The 20490-nt window shown below is 31.3% G+C and overlaps 1 protein-coding gene across 1 annotated transcript in view; it reads left to right on the top strand.

Moving 5' to 3' along the window:
- Positions 1 to 20490, top strand: part of LOC129906719 (uncharacterized) — a 91898-nt gene that overhangs the window by 53991 nt on the left and 17417 nt on the right. Inside the window, exon 2 of the mRNA XM_055982613.1 lies at positions 12691 to 12718. The gene's annotated coding sequence lies outside the window, so the exon portion shown is untranslated. The remainder of the gene's footprint in view (positions 1 to 12690; positions 12719 to 20490) is intronic.

Raw genomic sequence — 20490 nt, 5'->3', positions numbered from 1 at the left:
CCAACTCATTCATTTTATTTCTATACAAAAAAATGGAGAAAAAAAAAAAAAAAGAAACAAACAAATTAATGAAGAAAATTATAACATCAAAATGAAAAAGTTTTGTACTTATTTTTTAGTGTGCCACATTTATGATAAACATGCTAATAAATTCCCCAAACCAAAATGGCTACCTACAAGGACTCTGCAGCAGAGCCTTGCTATTCACCTTGTAAGTGGAAGTCATTTTCTTGCTCCCCTCGTATAATTTTTGTGTTTATTTTTTTTTTGCTTTTTTTTCAAAAAAAAAAAAAAAAAACTACACATCCAATTCAGCCATCAAAAGATCTTCAACCCGCTTCACCTCTACTCTCTAGGTTTTTTTTCAAGTAAAAATAATGTGAGAAGGTAATACTACACGCTTACGCTTTTACTTTGTGCGTGTTCCACCTATACCTACCTTAATGGTGGCTTATTATATCTTGAATAGGAATGCGCGAAAAGTTGGTGTCGGTTGGTGTTTTTTTTTCTTGTTTTTTTGCTTCTATACAGCGATTATTATTATTATGTCCTTTTTTACTCGTTACTTTGTTTAGATTGCTAGCTTTAGGGGCGATGTTGGGGGGGAAAAGAAATTAGAATGAGTATTTGCTAGTAGACTTTTATTCAAATGGAAAAGCGTGTTAAATCTTAAAGAGTTTATGAGTATTCCAGTTTTATGTTTTTTATTTCTCAGGAACGTAAATGGTTCTGTTTTTAAGGTCATGTTATGGATTTTTAAAAAAGAAATAAAAAAGTTTAAGCTGCTGGAAAATTGATCAATTTAAATTTTATACGAATGTTGGTTAGATTCGGGGGATGTTTTTTTTTTTTTTGTTAAACTGCTTAAAAAGCTACTACTCCTTTTTTATTTTAAAAATTTTGTTAAGAGTGGCTTTACACTCTAAGGTGGATATCGGTCCTTCCTAGCGTACCTTATCGGTCCCTAGCAAGGTGTCTCACTCTTTTTGCGAAAAGGTCAATGTCACTATAATATACCCGTTAAGTTCGTTGTTAATTTTTCTTTCTTCACTTTTCCATTAAATCCATTTCCACCGAATCTTTCTCAATACCACGACGACGCATCATAGTTAGGCAGGTGCTAAACGAAATGAACGGAAAAATTAATCCTGTGAGGACGCATAATTGCATCAAGTACGTTGAAAAGGTTGCATAATAGGGCATTATCTTGTCGTAAACTTTTCTTGACATCAAATGCGTCGATATTCTAGCTGTACCTACTTTTCAATACTAATTTTCAATAACACTTGAAATAAATATACTATAAAAATCGTAAAAGTAGATCTTAGGGTACCATGAAATCAGGGCAAGTGAAATAAGTCCAACTTTCAAAAATTGTTCTCATTTCACTTTAAAAAAAAAGGTGATGGCTAAATGTCATAAAGAGCATAAGGTAAAATAAAAATGTCTCGTTGAATTACTACATATAGGTAGTACCTACATAGTCTTAAAGCTACTTTTTTTTATTTCCGAATGCTTATACAGGGTAAAAGTAATGGATCAAACGAAGTATGCTTATAGGCCAACTTTAGGGCTCTTAAAATTGGGTAACTTGTTTATACCAAATCTTTACGGTTTTCGATTTAATGCAGTTTTTGTGAAATTTCGATAAATTCCGACTTTGCAACAGTATTTTGCTTTTTCCGCTCATAATTGTTTTTTGTTTTTTACATTTCTTTCACTAAAACATTGCCTAATAACATGGAATAAATAATAATTAATCAAAATATTTTGTATTTCATTCGCCATTTTGCGCAAATGAATTAACAGTTCCATGTTGTATGAAAACTCAATTTCTCACATTTATTTCAGAGCAACACCCTGAACAAAATTTTTATGGTGTGACCCTGGTTTATTATTTTGAAAACTTGCCGTGTTATTGCAGATTTCAAAAATGTATAAAAGTTTCCAAAGATGAAATTAGAACGAAAGATATTACAATTTGAATGCAAAAAAACAGAGGTTTTCAGAGCAAACAAACAAAAATCGAGGCTTTTATTCAAAAAGAAATAAACAAAAAACAGTCGAGAAAATTTGTTTATTTTCCTTTGTTATTTTTCTCTGAAAGACCCTGTTTTGTTGCTTTTAAATTGTAATATCTTTAGTTCTAACTTCAACTTTGGAATCTTTTATACATTTTTGAAAACTGCAATAACACGGCAAGTTTTCAAAATAATAAACCAGGGTCACACCATACAATTTTTTTTCAGGGTGTTGCTCTGAAATAAAAGCAAGAAATTTAGTTTTTATAAATCATGGAACTGTTAATTAATTTGCAGCAAAATGGCGAATGAAATAAAAAATATTTTGATTAATTAATTGTTTATTTGGCAATGTTTTTGTAAAAGAATTTTAGAAAACAAAAATCAATAATGGGAGCAGGAAGCAAAATACTGTTGCCAAGTAGGGATTTTTCGAAATTTTACAAGAATTGCATTAAATCGAAAACCGTAAGGATTTGGAATGAACAAGTTACCAAATTCTGAGAGCCCTTAAGGAGGCCTATCACCATATTTCGTTTGATCCATTACTTTTGGGACACCCTGTATATTATATTTAAAAAATAAAACATAAACAAAATCTTACTGAAAACAATTTGGAAGCGTGAGAGTAAATTTTGAGTTATGAAAATAAAAATTCACGTAAATTTTTGGTCACACCTCAAAATTGATTTTTCCGTGAGCTAATTTTTTGCTATGGCATCTGCACAAAGTTTTGATGTTTTTAATTGGTTCATATCCAGCTGTTAATATGTTTTAGGTACTTATAGGTACTTACAGCTTCAGGTGGTTAAGATGATTAATAGTTTTAACACAGCCAGATAATACCAAATACATACTAACCTGTGTTAAATTAATAAAATCTCATTAATTTCAAAGCCCTGATAATTATATAATTCTCTTATTCCTTTAATTAGCTTTAAGTCTTTAATTCCAATGTTAACTTGGAAGCTTTTGAAAATAAGACTATTTTTAACTATATATAAAATGGTGATTCCTAAAATAAAGCAGAATTGTATCCTTAAATGAATTCACTTTTTTTCGCACATTCTCATTCAATCTCCTTACTTAATCTTAAGTGCCAGCAAATTCATTAATTCAAATAGGTTCACAAGACACAAAAAAAAGAAAAATTTACAAAAACAAACACCTTCCAACAACAACAAAGAAATAACCAGACATTTTAAGCTGCTTCCTTCCGTTTAACAAAGAATAGCAACAATGTTTAAACAGTTCATCTATGTGCTGCCACAAAAGCTATCTTTGTTGTTTTCAAAGGAATCCCAAATATCCTGGCACACCTTTCACGTCACAAGCACGCGTCGCCTCAGGTGAGAAGTCATCATCATCATTACCCCTCCTGTGAATTCACAGTTTTTCTTTTATCTTTGTCCTATATCACAAAAGAAAAAAAGTAAAAAAGAAGAACTAAATACCGAGACAGGAGCATCACAAAAGAAGCCCAAAAGAAGATAAAAACAAGTTAAAAAAAAAAACTAAACTTCTTCAACATTTTTTATAACCGTCTACATTTTAATGAATAATAAAAAAGGATAAACCCATTTTCTGTCTCTTTCTCTTTCTTATTTTATATCTTTTTACGAACTTGCTCACCCCAATCCTCCTACTTAGATACAATTTAGTCCTTGCTCTTTAGTGATCCTTTATTTTTTTTTTCTTAGTCCTTGTTGTTGTTAGGTATTTGCATATAAAAAACAAACTCAAGCTCTGCTTTAATTACAATAATTATAATTCTTAGGCAGTTTGGTGTTGTTGGTGGATAGAAAGAGAGAAAAGAAGAATTATAAGCCATCATCCAGCTTACTAAGGAGCCTGCGATGACAAAGAAGAAAAACAGGACAATGAAAAATTACTACCGACGCAACATTAGCATGTTAAACAAGCCGGGAAACCTGATTAAATAAGGCGTTAAACGAAACATAAATTTAAACGAAAAATCTATTAAACATCTGTGTGGGAGTGGTATTTTTTTTTGCCTTCATTTGAAATGAATTTTATAACCATAAAATGTAATCCTTTATTGTATCATCCCTCACCCATGTTGCAAGATATCCTAGATAAGGATCTGGATTCTGAGAATGCGAAGCTAAAGCTATTTGTATGATTTTTATTGCATCGCCATGGAGTCGGTCGTCGTCATTGGTGTTACCTCGTTCTACTTGTTGGCTGCAAAGTTATAAAACTGTTGCTTTTTAGAAGGAATATACTGTTGTAATAAATAACGCTCCAGGGGAGATACCAAAAAGACGACATTCCTAGGCAACACCTTACAAGTATTTTGGGGGAAGATTTTTGTACTTCAGATTTTATTATATTAACACAGACACATACACTAAGTTTAGGATCAAAGAAAAAGTGAGCTAGATAGAAGGACTTGTTATGACGGAAAGTTATCTCCAGGGTATAATGGGGATTTGCACAATTGAAAAATTGCAAAAATTTTTGGCATTTCACACGTCATAGATAAACTCATTTATAGCAAAACTTTGTCAATATAAAGTGGTACTGATTGTGTCAGAATTTGAAATCAAATAAAATAAGAACAAAACAGTGCTATAAGGAATGACTTTACTGAATTATAATTCTAAATTGAATCTCATTAGAGAAACATGCAATACGAATCAGATTTTTGAGATTGGAACTAAAAATAAATCAGTACACCAACGAATTCCAATACTAAATATGAGTACCATAATGCATGAAACTAAGCATATTTTAGCTATAACTTGTATCGCTATGAATGTTTTGAGAGTGATTTTAATTCATATTAATTTAATATAACAGTTACATAAAATCCATGTAACGAAATTTTCATTTACTGTAACATGTAAATGATTATAAATGTTACATTTTAATTTACATATCGCCTGCAGAAAGGAAAATTGTTCTAACTCCATATGATTTTTTAAGAACATACATAGAACTATTTTACTTTCCGACGACGATATGTTCCAGTAATCCCTGCAAGATTTGTATGAACTCAATACTTTTTAAATTGAATAACATACAAAAGTTTTTGTAAATAGTACAAATGTTTATAGTTTAAGTGTATGGTTTGCAGTTTTTGCAAATAATTTGTACAAAGTACAATATTTGATGTATTAACAATTTTTCTTTAGTTAATTTGACTAATGATTGCGTTTTCGATTAGTGTACAAAATGTTTTGAGTACCTTTACCCAGTATTTAATTCCTGTTTTGAGTACATTGACACCTGTACTAATAATTGTACTGTACTGTAATAAGTACACGATCAACGAAGGTATAGTGTGTGTGTACATACAAATTTGTACTCAAAAAACCTAAACTGAGTTAATTATTTTGCATTGAGTACATAAATTTGCATTCAGTACAAATAAGTATTCAGTACATATAAAGTCAAGTCTGTAAAATTTGTATAATAACGCTGTCACATTAAATCATAAGCAACACGTGATGAAACAGCATTTTTCAGTCAATACATAATATTCTTGTTCAGAATCTAAAGAAAGAACTGTAACCGAGTGAATTGATGAAATGCACTTTTGTGAATTTTTAATTCAAAATGGTGGATCGAGCTCTTCGTACCTATTCTTTTTTAATTCTTCACTAATTAACAAAATAATTACATTAAACGAGGTGTCAAATACAGTACGGAAACCATCTTAATTTCCCCCAAAAAATTATATCTATCATCAACAATCTATAATCAATTTGAAACTTTTCTAATAGACCCAACCATAGATATTTCTTTCTCAATCAATTAAAAAATAAACTGACGACATCAAAAAGTGTATCTCTCTCTCTTACCAATCTCGGTTCGGTACTTTTAATTCATGTCCAATTAAATCTGATTGCTGATGCTCCTTCACCAATGCCATCACCTCCTCTTCTCTTTTAAATTAAAATGATTTATCGCATGACATCGAGGATAATGAATTTTGCACATCAAAACACAGACAATGAATTGTTCTCATCGTCATTGGTGCTGGCCCTCTGTCACCCCAAAAGAGTATACGAATAGGTACAACACTGCCAGTACTTAGAAACCTATACCGTACGGAAAAATATGGCAGAAATTCAAACTGAAAATATAGCAAGAGAACCAAAATGAACTGAACCGAACCGAGAACTCGGCCTGATGATGGGCCCCGCATCATCATCATCGTCATCACAATCACAATGCTGCTACCGACCAAAAGTCACTAACTATGTGGGTGATGACAATGCAGAAGAGAGAGAGAGATATACAGAAAGAGATAAAAAGGAAAACAAATGATGTGCAATGAAAAGAAGAGATTCATAAATCGGGTCACGTTTCGGTGGATGAATTTCCGCTGTTGATTAGGCAGTTGTTGGATTCAATTTTGAACATTTAGTTGTGGTAGGGTAGGTAACCTCTGTGATGCAGGATTGTTATATAAAAGGATATACTTGGCCAGCGGGATAATAAGGTTTTGGACGATTTAACTGAATTCGGTCAGTTTGAATAGGGTTGCCGTTTGCCGGGCGATTTGGAAAAATAAGAAATCGATTTGGAAAAGTCGAGTAAAAATTTTTTCTTGTTATAGATTTATAAAAAATCTATTAAATAATTTGGAAACACCTAAGAAAAGACTTCCAACGTACTTTTAGGGAACCTTACTGGCCATGAATTTAATACGGGAACAGTGCTGCAGATAATATTAATCACTTTTAGCTGAAATTTACTACGATCAACTCAAACTTACCAGTTTCGGGTGTAATTAAGCAATCTCTGCTCAAATTTACCATTTTTATCAAAGATTTTACCAGATTCATTAAAGATCTTACAAGTTTCAGGTGCGATTTTGCTAATTCAACTGGGATTCAGCTGAAGTTTTACCAGTATCAGATGAGATTTTATCAAATTCAGCTGAGATTTTACCTTATTCAGCTCAGTTTTACCTTATTCAGCTAAGTTTTTACCAAATTCAGCTGAGATTTTACTACGCCAGCTGAGATTTACCAGTTTTTTTTAGAGATTGACCACTTCAGTTGAGATTCAACATAGTTTCAGTTAAAATTAGTGAGTTTACTAGTTTTATCTATAATTTTACCAGTTTCAGCTGAGATCTTATCAAATTCAGCTAAGACTTTAATATTTCAGCTGAGACTATTTACCAGTTTCATGCTGAGGTTTTAAGAGTTTAATATTAGATTTTACCAAATTCAGCAGAAATTATAACAAATTCAGCTGAGATTTTCCTAGTTCAGTTAAAATTCAGCAGATTCAGCTGACGTAGATATACTAGATTCATCTTCAGTTAACATTAACGAGTTTCAGCTTAAAGTTAGCCAATTTCAACTGAGATTTATACCAGTCTCATCTGATATTATTAGTTAAGATTCAGCAGTTTAAGATGGGATATAGCGATTTCAGGGGAGATGCAGTGCCAAGTTTTCTTCGACAACTTAATAGAACGCCTACAATTTACGAAAAATTAAAAATATTCAAACAACTACAACAATATGGCAACCCCCATTTCCTGTAGCTGATTTATTCATTATTCCCCCCACAAACATAAACGAATTAATGCCTCAAAGTAAGAAATGAAGTTGTCAACTAGAACTGATGCGTGCACTCCTCTCAAAATGTTTATCTGTCATATTCAGTTGGTTAAAGTGAATGCGCGTTGTTTATAGGCATGTCACAATTATGTGACCCAATTTATTGTCTCTGTCAAAATGAGTTTCTCTATGTGTGTGTGTGTGTTTGTATTTTGAAATGTTAATGTAAATAATTGGGCAAAATATTCGTGTTCTTGTCAAAAAAATGACAAACCTGTCAAAATGAAATCTTTAAAGGCATTAACATAATGCTTTTATGTCAAGTGCAATATTTTCATGATGTTGTAAAAATAATGATTGACATAAAGATGTCAAAAGTGTCTAGAAAAATATTTCTAGTACAGAGAGTAAAATAGGCCCTGACCATTTTACCCTATAGCAATCATGTGTAAAATAGGTTAAAATATACATAAATAAATGTTGGCAGTGAAAATTTAATAATAATACCACCTGTCTACAGATTTAGAGAGGAATTTATTTTAAGCCTTTCTATTTACACAAAGTAACACAAAAAAGAAAAAAAAAACGCTCATCGTTTTTTTGCTATAACATATTCTGAAGCATGGATGTCAAGAATTTATGGGTGAAATGGTGTGCAGTTAATTCAAGGTTTCTATATAAATGCATTTCATTGTGTAAAATTACCTGACAAGTTCGCCCTCTGTACGTGAATGGGGTTAAATAAAATGGTAATAGCAGGCTACTCTTATACTTATGTGTATACACATGTAGATATATTTTTCCATAAACTTATATGCTCCTTGTACAAAGTTGAGAGAGATTCCTTTATCCCTTATGCTAACAATGCTGTGTAGAGCATTATGTGCGATGTAGTAGTCGTATAGTTGTAGGTAGTCGAAGCTGGGTGCAAGGTATTTGGTAACAAAAGTATGTGATTTTAGGTTTATTTTTTTCACTCAACTTAGGTATACATATTAAGGGCGCGATTTTAATGTTTACTTTTCCTCTTCATCTATAGAAATCTATATCCTTGTAAGTGTTGTGTGTCGTTTAAGCCTTGAATAATGGAAAATTCATGCTAAATTGTTAAATAGAATTCACACGACTTTAGAGCTCGCCGTTAAACGAAAAGATGTAAAAAGTGGTTTAAATTTTCAGAAGTGTCATGAATTTTTTTTCTGTCTACAGAAAAGTGTTGACTTTTTTTTAAGGTTAAAAAGGATAAAATGGTATTTAAACTTATCCGTTACCAATGTTAAAGAGTGTTTACCACTAAAATTCAAGGTCTATGATATTTGAGACGCAAAAGGTGCTTTTGAGTCATTATATTCAACGTAATAGGCCTTTTTAGAAACCATTAAGGATACAAAGTAGCTGTCAGTGGCGTATGTTGAGTTGTCGGGGCCCCGGGGCAAGACTAAATTTTGGGGCCCCTTTGATATTTGGGGGCCACTTAGATACAAAAACAAAAGTACGTATACGCCATACATTTTTTTTTGTATGGCTTATTTATTTTTAGGTTTATTTTAATGTTTTATTTTGTTCGTAATGCACTTTGCTATACTTAATTAAAATTTCTATCATAAAAGTAGCAAATCCTTGTACTAGGGGCTCCCAAAATTGAATATTTAGAGACCCCTAAAATAAATTTTCTTTTTAGCTTAGAATTGATAGTTCTTGGGGCCTCTGTTCTGAAGTAATATGAACATGTACATATTTGATTTTTTTTCTTTTAAAAAAGCAGTTTATTTTTTTGGGGCCCCTGGGGTAACCTTTTTATTAAATCAATATATATTGTGTGGCTTCCAATGGATTATACACTACACTGAATGATATATTTTGTCTCCCTTGTATCCGAAGTGATTCAAATACATTTTAATTTACCTACTTCGTAACTCAATTTATTCTAAAAGTTTCCTTCTCTGCATTGTCTCCAGTTGGGGCCCTGGGGTCGGTCGGGGTCCCCGGGGCGCCGCCCCGCTTGCCCCAAGGGAGTGTACGCCCCTGGTAGCTGTGAGCCGAAAATCGTATTTATTTATTGACTACATATGTATTAGGTTACTAATAATAATAAGTGTGAGAATTTTTTATTTAACTATTGTTTTTAGGTTGACAAAGTTCCTTTTTTACTGAATAACTTTAAAAAAAATCTTGTTTTCTAGTATAAACAATTTATTTATTTGGCTTTCAGTTACGAAAGTAGTAAGTTAAACATAGATCAGCGTCGAAAGAGATGTTATCTTTGTCGTTGGTTGATATCAAATTCTCACCCACGGCATTCACAAAACCGCTCAAAATAAATAAGAACAAAATTGTAATTGTACTATTAAAAACACTTGAAAAAAAAATTGGCACTTTTATATTTGTTTTATTTGTTCCTAAAGGGAAAACTTGTGTTATGGTTATTTAATCAACAGATTTGTAAGTTCTAACCACTCTTATCGTGACTCAGAACCAATTTCAAGAGCGTAGTGGTATTTTGGCTCTTTTTTTGTTCTTGTTTTGTTCGTTTTTTGTGTTTTTTTTTGTCATTTTTAGAGTATTTTGTATTTTTTTTAAGTTATTTTTATTCTGTTCGGTATTATTTCAAGACTATTTTTGAAATGTAAGATTTATAATGTTACGTATAACAGAAAAATATCCCAAATTTTCATAGTAAAGGTCCTCAGGGACCACAAAACCTTTTCTCGATTTTCATCGTGAGAACCATTTCTCTTGAATCCATGTTGACTTTTCGTGTTAATTTATAAAAGAAAACGTCTTGAACAGCAGTGTGTTAGCGTGACCTTTTTTCCATTTGATTTGAGGCTAATTTTATTTTTATTTCAAAAAAAAAAATTGAGAAAATACTAAAAAAAATTTTGGAGAAAAGATACATCTTTCCTTGAATCTCAAAAACTAAGATACCTACTTATAAACATGCGGTTTTTTGTTTTTGACTAAAATGATGGCTTTAAAATTAAATTTCTCAAGAACTATATATGTACTTAATCAGGGTTGAGGTCAAAATTCTGCCGGGGTGCTGCTTTTCAAAATTCTGCTTTTTAAAATTCAGTTTTTCAAAGTTCTGCTTTTCAAAATTCTGCTTTTCACAATTCCAAACCCTTTTTGTATTTTTGGCACAATTTTGTAAAATCATCTTCTAGCAAAATTTGCTGCCTATTTGAGATTACTTACATACAGTACTTTGTCAATTTTCTGTAATATTCGTATTTTTTTTTTTTTTTTTTTGATAAATTAATAAATTTAAAAATATTGAATAAAGGTTTTTAGAGATAAATATCTTCGAAAAATAATAATTGAACATTATTTAATTAGTCAAACAAAAATTTATATTCAAAAGATTAAATAAGAAAAGGAATATACTCTATCACACAACATCGTTTCTATAATTAGTTTTCAACGGTATACTCGAATAGATGGGAGTTATAAGAAATTCAGTACTCCAACACTCTAAGCAGTTTGAAAATTTGTGATGGTTAAACAGCAAGCAGTTAAGAAAATACCAACCTAAAAAAAAACATTAATGAGGTGTATTTTGGTAAAGTAAACGCATATGCTATAAAAAAAAGCAGAATTTGCAGAATTTTGTTGTAAAAAAAAAGCAGAATTTTGAAAGACAGAATAGAAAAGAAGCAGAATTTTGAAAAACAGAATTTTCTTCAAGAAAGCAGAATTTTGTAAATCAGAATTTTGAAGTCAGAATTTTGAACCGCTCCCACTTAATCAACTTTAAATAAACATCAAATTCAAGTAGTATATTTTAGCTTTCCAAAAAGATATAGGACATTATAACGTCCTTTTTTTTATTTTTTTTTTTTTTCCAAAAGCCCTCCCGCCCAGGTACGATTTTGAAATTTACAAGTTTAAAATCCTGAAATCATTTTGAACAAATCTGCATCATTACTTTTGAGATCCTTTTTTTAAAACCTGCTGCGTCTTCAAGACACCGTGTGTAATGAAAAACATAGAAAATTATTAATTATTGAAATAAATAGCATAGAATTTTTGCAACATCCAATCTACCAATGAATTTTTATTTCGTATGCATAAAGGTCTTAAAACTGAAGAAAGTAAAATTCAAATGAGAGGCATTGTACTTCAAAGAAAAAATTAATCTACCCTGAGATTGGAATATACCCAATTCTGAGAAAATATACATCCCTTCTTACATTGAATTATGTACAAACAAATTAATTTATAAACTTCAAGTATCAGATTAACAAGATTGTACAATTTTTTTTTAGTTTCTAGTTTCAATTTATCCCAACTAACATATATTTACCAATTTATTTTCAAACTTTCATCAGTCATTAAATCAAATCGTTATACCTATCCCAAAACCAAAAAACCCTTAACTATTTGCTTGCAAAAAATATTCTCTCTCTCTCTTGGTATAATTAATTGGAAACTTAAACCTCAAGGGTGCTCTTGTATACTGATTGTATAAAATGCTCTTTAAAATAATATCCCTTCTAGAATTCACCTCGACGCTTTGAAATCAGCATCATCGATTGAATTTTTTCTCTTTTCTCATAGTTTTTTGTCGAAGGACGAAAGTGCAGTAGGTAGGTGGTGTACCTATCAACGTAAACTCCTATCTCAAATCTCAAAACAGATTACCAGAGAGTTGCTGATGCGTTGCAGACCTCACTCCCCTTTTTTTATCGTATGGAAATGTATGTAAAAGAGACTTCATCTCCTCGATTCGACAAGATATCAGTTGCATCCTCTTTAACTTAACTCAGACAACAGGTGACGTAGAAACAACTATAGGAATTGTTGTTTTTGTTACAACAAACTGTCTGTCTGGAACGCACACTAAAATAACAAAAACGAAACAAAACAAAAAAAAGAAAGAAATCAGGACGGATTTAACTTCGACTACCAAAACCCCCTTAAGCTTAAACTATAAATTTATTCATACTCTCAGTATACAAGAGTGCTTTTGCATTTGAGAGGAACCAAGAGGGAATTTATTATTTTTTGTTTTTTACTTTTCTCGTTATGTGTATCAGTACCCTACCCAGTTACAGTTATACAGTACCTCGAGACAAATCTGAATAATTACAAAAACTATGTTTTTGTTTATTTCTTTGCAGGGACAGCTGTGATTCGATGAAATAGAAGGTAAGAGGAAACGAAACAATTATATTACCTAATTAATTTTATTGCAGACACTAATGTATTTTTTTCAAAGCAAATATCGATTTTTTATGTTATTTGGAAATAAAAATTAAAAGTAAAGTAGAAAGCTTATATATTTCTGTTTTTAATATCAATTATTTAACGGCCATATTATTGACTAATTTCAAAACAAGTTTTATCTCAAAACATGTTTCGGAAACTTGGCACTATTATCGAGAGATTTGACATCTAAGACAAAATTTTAAATTAAATTTCGGTTTAATTGTCAATTGGTCGGAGTATTCAAAATGTAAGCAGTCACAATTCAAAAAACATGTTTTGAACTAAAAATAACGTTACTTGTCATGTAGCGAATTTAGTGAAGTTGAAATTGCTCAAAAACGGCTCCAACGATTTTGTTTAAAAAATTCAAATGTTAGTTTTAAGAAAAAGTCTATCTTCTAATTAAAAAAATTGTTTTTGAAAATCATTATTAACGGTAACGATTAGGTAGGTACACTGGTCAACAAAATTTAACTTTTTTTTTGCCACAAGAACCAAAATATACTTTTCTAGTAGTTTTTGGGGTGTTGAATCCGAATCTGAAGTCATAAAAATTTTATTCGCATCCGTTTTTGAAATATTACCGTTATAAAATGCTAAAAATCGTCATTTTGGCTGTTTTCGAGGTTCTGTTTTTATGTGGGGTAATTCATTAGAAACAAATTTGTAACGGTGATTATAAAAAAAAGAATATTTTTCTTTCAAAAACTGTTTAAATTTTCCCGATATCTCTTTTATTGCTCGAGATATCTTAAGTTTCAGTTTATAAGCCAAAAAAAACTAAACTTAATCTAAAGTTTAAGTCAATGGTCACAGAATTTATGCCACAAGAACCAAAATATATTTTTCTGAACTCGAATCCGCAATCAGAAAAATTCTATTAGCCTACGTTCTTGAAATATTACCATTATAAAAAAAAAACCTTTTTTTGCATTTTATAACGGTAATATTTCAAGAACGAAGGCTCATAGAATTTTTCTGATTGCGGATTCAGCAACCCAAAAACCTTCAGAAAAGTATATTTTAGTTCTTGTGGCAAAAAAAGTTTAATATGGTTGGCTTGTGTTGTTTCTGATTCAAAGACCGCTACTTAAATTTTAAATATCTCGGGCAGTAAAAGAGATATCGGAAATATTTAAGCAAGTTCGTGCGACCCAGTCGTGCATTTTATTATTTCTAAATTTCTTCTCAATGACAACTGATTTCAGTAAAATATTTATACAGAATCAGTAACGTGAATGTAGTATCAAAATTAACTAAGCTAAAAACATATTTTTGTTTTTTTAAAAATATTTCAATTTTGTTTTTTTTTTTTCAAATCAAATTTTTAATTAATCTTTTTGAAAAACTGAATAAAAAATTTTTTATGATTTTTGAAAACTTATGTCCAGTTTAAATGATATTTCACGACCAGAATTTTCTAAATTATCAGGTCTTTGAAGAGATTTGTAAAAACCAAATGCAATTCAAATCATTTTGAAAAAAACTCAAATTTAAAGTTAACAAATTTTCACCGTCAACACGGTGATTCACACAGTTTTAAACAATCAATCTTCAGAAAAAAGAAAATTCATACCCACACACGTTTCGATAAAAAAAGACTTCACACACAAATTAATCCCATTTCAAAAAGATCCTTATCCACTTAGATGCTCATCAGACATTTCGTGTGAACACGTTTCTTCCTTCCATGACAGTTTATTGACCTCAAAATCTACTGCTCAATAAATCCCCTAATGACTATATGTCCACATAAGCGTTACTCCATTTTTATCAAGAGAGAGTATTATACACCGAGATATGGTTGGTCATCATCATGGCCCAACATCGTCCTTAAAATAACTTCTCTATATTTATTTTCAAGGAGACAAAAGGCCAATGTCCATCGCAGTTTATTTTTGTTTTGTAACAAAAAAAAAAATAAAAAAAAAAAACGAGAGAAAATAACCGTAGCAGAAGCATAATGGGATATGATAAGTTGAGTCTTTCATGTTTTTGCAGACAACAGCAATTAAGAAGAGTTTTTTTTTTTTGCTGTTTGTTCCTTTTTTATATTTTAAGTCAAACCCAACTCACCGTTACAATTTGCGTTCATATTTCATTTAGTAACTTGACGAACTGCGTGTGCTAGTCCCTTAAAAGATGAGTTAAAAAGGACAACAGGAGATTACAAAAAGTTCTCCGATTAAAATCTTAAATTTTGTTGCTAATTGAGTAAAAGAGTATAACAACACAAAATTTTTAATTAAAGAATCCTTTTGGGCTAAAATAATAACAAATCCATCATCCTTTACGTAAGATCCACTTGGGCATTGTTAAGCATCAGAAACAAAAATACATCTCGATAAGGATTACCTCACTCATTCATATCGTTCATTTAGTCCATCATTGTGTTTCACTAAAACAAGGATTATATTTAAATTCCTTTTCTCATTATTTTGCAATTCAATGGAATTGGCCAGGATATATCCACCATATCCACATTTATATCCATTTTGCCATTTCATTGCCATTGCCATTGACAAGAGGATACTTATTTTGTATTTTTGTTAATTTTCTAGAGAAAATCCTTTTATAGGATTGTCAACAGAAAAGGAGCTTCTGTTCGACAATAAAACTTTATGTCTGCAACAATCTTATACATGCTGGGCATCACTTGCGTAGTATTTTTACGATTATGATAATGCGTTCGCTCTGCTGGCTGATGCTGTGTCCCCATAGGAAACTTAATACCCTTTGGGTGACTTCGTGACATACCCTATACCTACTTTTTGTGTGTGTATATACATAGATACAGTGCCGGATTAGCCTCAAGGCAAACTAGGCAGCTGCCTAGGGGCCCCACTTCAGCTAGGGGCCCCTCACCCTGACAACGAACAAACTAAATTTCTTGGAAAAGTATCTTCAATAAAAAACAGCATTACATTGTATTTGAAAAAATAAGAAAAAAGAACAACAAAAAAAAAGAAGAATAAAAAAACTTTTGCAAATCAGAAAAACATTAGCCCCGTTCCATTGGAGGTGGTTAGTCATGAGTAGATCTAGTACCTACTATAAATAACACAATCTTCTACTCGCTATAACTATAACTATATTTCTACTCACGAGTAAACTACCACCTTCAATATAACAGGGCTATTGTATATATGTATGCATGTGTTTATAATGAATTATGACTCCCTGAAGGGCCCAACCCAGCGATGCCAGATTGAGGGATTTTTTCCCGTTTTTTTCGGGATTTTTGATTAGGGAAAACGGAAAAATCAACCCAGAAAATGGGAATACAGTCAGCTCAAAATATATCACGTTTTAATAAAAAAGTTCTTTTTACAAAATCAAAATTCATCATATTTATATAACAAATTAAAAAAAAATACTTCTTCCCATGTGCTCCAACCTTAATATTTAAACTGTAAATCTCTTCTTAAAAAAAAAAAATATTAATATTACTTGTGTATTCGAATATAATTCCAACGACATCGAACCACAGTTTAGTAACGAGATGGTGCCATTCAAGATCTTCATGTTGCAATCAGATACGTCAGAAAATGTGAGATTGCACACGCAGAGAAGTTACTCAAATTGATATTAGATTTAATCAAATCACGGAATTGGTTTGTAAATCATTTTTTATATAACTTTATTGTTAATAAATCTTATCTTTGTCATTTTTTGTTTATTTGAACAACAATGTAGCTATTCAATAAAAACGATACCAATCTCTTTTCCAAGATGGCGGCTGCTTTCGACCTCCTATCATCCAAACAAATTAACTTTTATGATAAGGACAACCTGTGTTTCGCATGAAAAAAATATTGTAACGTGAAAAAATCTGATTTCATGCCCATATTTTGACTAATTTGCCTGGGTTATAATAACACAGCCACACAAAAAAATATAAAAGTTCTGGTCTGGGGTTGCGACCAGGTTTTTCATATAGTTTTGGGGTCGCTGGAACCGAATCCGAAGTCCGTTTTGCCCCATCACGTCAGGTTTATATCCTCAAAAAATGTCTAATCTCAAAAAAAAAAGTTCTTATCTGACATTTTTTGAGGATATCTCAAAAACGTGAAACGAAAAACGTGATATGGCAAAATAGACTTCGGATTCGGTTTAAGCAACCCAAAAACTATATGAAAAACCTAGTCGCAACTCCAGATAAGAAATTTTGTTTTGTTGGTTTTGACATTTTTTTGAGGATATCTCAGAAACCTGACGTGATAGGGCAAAATTGACTTCGAATATGGATTCAGCGATCCAAAAACTATATGATTAACATATTCGCACATCCAGATCAGAGAAAAAAATTTTTGTTTTCGTGACATTTTTTGAGGTTATCTCGAAAACCTGACGTGATGGGGCAAAACGGACTTCGGATTCGGTTTCAGCGACCCTAAAACTATATGAAAAACCTGGTCGCAACCCCAGACCAGAACTTTTATATTTTTTTGTGTGGCTGTGTAATTGAATCAAAATTAAAACTTTTTGGTATGATTTCTCTCTCCAGTTTTATAATGAAACCGTAATGCCGACTTATCACGAGTCGATTTCCGCCGTGCAGCGAAGCTTTTCGGCGTCAGTCGAGTCGTGTGAAGGTAAGCCGCACGCGACTAAAGTGATAATCCCCATACTAGAGTCCTAGTCGACTTTAGCCGTGAGACATATCATGTGGCTAAAACCGACTCGTGAAAAGTCGACATATTAATATTTTCTAATAACTTATCGTTAATCGAAGTTATCTGTGAAGCATCAAGTTGCTTTAATGTTGAAATATCGCTGCAATATTTATTATAGTTATTACAAAACTTTTAGTTTACGTTTATAAAATGACATGATTGGACACAGATTATAGCCGATTAGTCTTTAGTAAGTTACCTACACAAATTTCTAAATTAACTTAAAAAGAGCTTATGATATTGAAAAACCATCGGAAAAGGGCCCAAGAATTACTGTGCCTAGGGGCCCATGACATGGTTAATCCGGCACTGCATAGATATCCTCATACAAATACAATAATATAAATGTTTGTTATTTTGTCGTCTTGAATGTGCGTTGTTGTTTTTGTTGTTGTTGTTGTCCTAACTCTCATTGGACTAAATCAAATTTTGATGGCTTTTCATGTGAATGTTAACATGACAATTGGTTCGTGTGGAATATCTTTAGCGTGTCCTTTAAATGGATAGTTAAACCAAAAGGAGCTGAGGAGATGGGTTAGATGAGAACAAGAGTTTTGATATGTTATGGCTTAATTCAGAAGGTTGTTTGGGCTATGAAAAGGATATGTGTTGTGTATATACTCGGGGTGGATGATCTCATCATCAAGAAAGATGACAATGTTTTCAAGAGATTTACTTTATTTTTTTTTTTTTTTTGTTGTCTATATTATATGGAAACGGAAACGGAATGGAAACCAATTCCTATTAATTTTTATTGCAAGTCAATAACAGAAAGATTTATAAGAAAGAAACTGAAAGAATTGAAAGTGGTTGGGTGGTTGTCGAATATAGCATACAAGGTACTCGTAGATGTTCATAGATAAATAAGTTCAATATCAAATCTTTTATTTATATAAAATGATTTTATTGATTTCCCAAGCAATAAATCTTTCATTAAAAAAAAAACCATCAACGATTAGAGATGCCAAAAAGAATCCATATGTGCTTACATTACAGTGGTGCATGTGGTTTGGGGAATGCATTTTTCATGGTCACGTTCTATAAACGTCTAAGCAATTTGCCTTGATTTGTAACCTACGGTTGCAATACGAATTGATAATTGGAGGAATATAGTTTTTCTTGGATTTATAAACTATAACCTTACATATTTGGGATTTAAAATGCCCAGAATGGGTCAATTCTGGTGTTATAATGACTACCAACAAACATATGCACATAACTTGAGAGAGCAGTGATGGTCAAATCAAAATCAGAAAACTATTTCTGAATTATAAGAATTTTTAAAATAATTGGTCACTGTGGTGTATGCTTAACTTTTTTTTTTTTTAATTAGAAATGTTAATTCGATTTAGGTATATAGTCGTAAGTAACGCGACGATTGATTAAATAACGAAACAAGTTGATCTTTGGCGAGAATTTGCTTACCTTCAAATTATATGTAGGGTGTTTAGTATAAACATGATGACTGCATTCGAAAAATGTCGCTAAAAGGCTAAAATGAATGAATCATGAAAATTTCAGAGGTGACTCTAAGTACTTCAATACATTTAAAAATGATCTAGGTTGTCCTCGTAATATTCAGACCCGGGTGTCAAGTTGCGGGTTAGTTGAGTTGAGTTGGTTGGGTTTGCGTTTAGTCACAGTTGGAGTAGTTGGTGATATTTCCTACAAGTATCTTTGCCGATTGCAGTAAAAACATATCCAATGGTAGTAGCAGAGTCGCTTGTTACTATTATGAGGTGTTCAGAATAATAATGGGTCAAGTCCACTTCTTTATAGGTTGAATGTTTTAAAGTCTTAAAAATTAAGGGTTTCGTTTTATATCAAATAAAATGATAGAAAGAGATTCTGGAGATATAGAGCTATTGATCTGTGAAACATTTATTTCAAAAATTCCTTTAGTTCCTGAGATAAAGCTTCTCAAAGTTCAAAATAATGTACAAATTTCAAATGGACTTCTTGACCCATTTATTATTCTGAAGGCCTCATATTTCTGCCGCTGTAGGAGGAAGAAAATTTCCTCAGTATTTTGAATTTTCTTGTGAATTTAAATAGTTTTCTGATTTACTAGGAAATTAAAGCACTAATGAAAGTTTTTAGTTAGCAACATTATTAAGTCATGGCTATAAACGTGTTGACGAAGTTTGCAGAAAATTGGTTGAGCCGTTTTTATGAAATCTAAAAAACAGTGTATACATGTAATAGCTCCGAAAAACATCGATTTTCTTTTCGATTTTTTGTGGTTCAAGAATATATTTTAAATAACATCTCGGAATGCAATATTACTAAGGATCATTGTTAGTATAATTGGGCAAAATTAGAATAAAATCTATCAAGCCGTAAAGGAGATATGGAAAAAAATCAGTCGCAAAGTCCAAGGACAAGAATTTCACCTTGTTACAGGATTAGAGGATTTTTTTTTTAAATTTATTTGGAGAATATTGAGCAAATGTCTTCATTAATTTTCGAACAAAAAGCAAACAAGGACCGGCCTGATATAGATAAATGGTAACTTCAGATAATTACTCTGAGATTACTTTTGTCTCGATAAAAACAGAAGTACCAAGGTTCAATAATCGTTGTGTAATCGATAATTTATATAGAAATATAAACAGCGACATATTGTTTTTTTCTCTATTTCGCCGAAATATACCCACACCGCAACCAATGTGTTAATGGTCTTGAAATGTACCCTAAGAATGTACAAACTATTTTTGGTTTTTCAAAAAATTTGTTTATTTTGGGTGAACAATTTTCAAAATTGTAATAAGATTACTGAAATAATATAAACATAAAATTACCAAAGTTTTGCCGAAAAATTAGGAAAAAATTATAAAAAACGATTATAAAAAAAAAATCGAAAAAAAATCAAAATACTCGTTGCAACCTTCAAACTCTTATAACTTGAGAATACAGCAACAAATTTGAATGTTTTTGTTTATGGCCTTAAAATGTTGCTTATACTTTACAAATTGTTTTTATTAAAAAAAAAATCCACTAATCATAGTCAATGTACTAAAAGTACCAAACATGCGA

This window comes from Episyrphus balteatus, chromosome 1 (genome assembly GCF_945859705.1).
Source record: "Episyrphus balteatus chromosome 1, idEpiBalt1.1, whole genome shotgun sequence".
Classification (NCBI taxonomy): Eukaryota; Metazoa; Arthropoda; class Insecta; order Diptera; family Syrphidae; genus Episyrphus; species Episyrphus balteatus.
The sequence above is the reverse complement of the archived record's forward strand: the minus strand, read 5'-3'. Positions and strand labels throughout refer to the sequence as shown.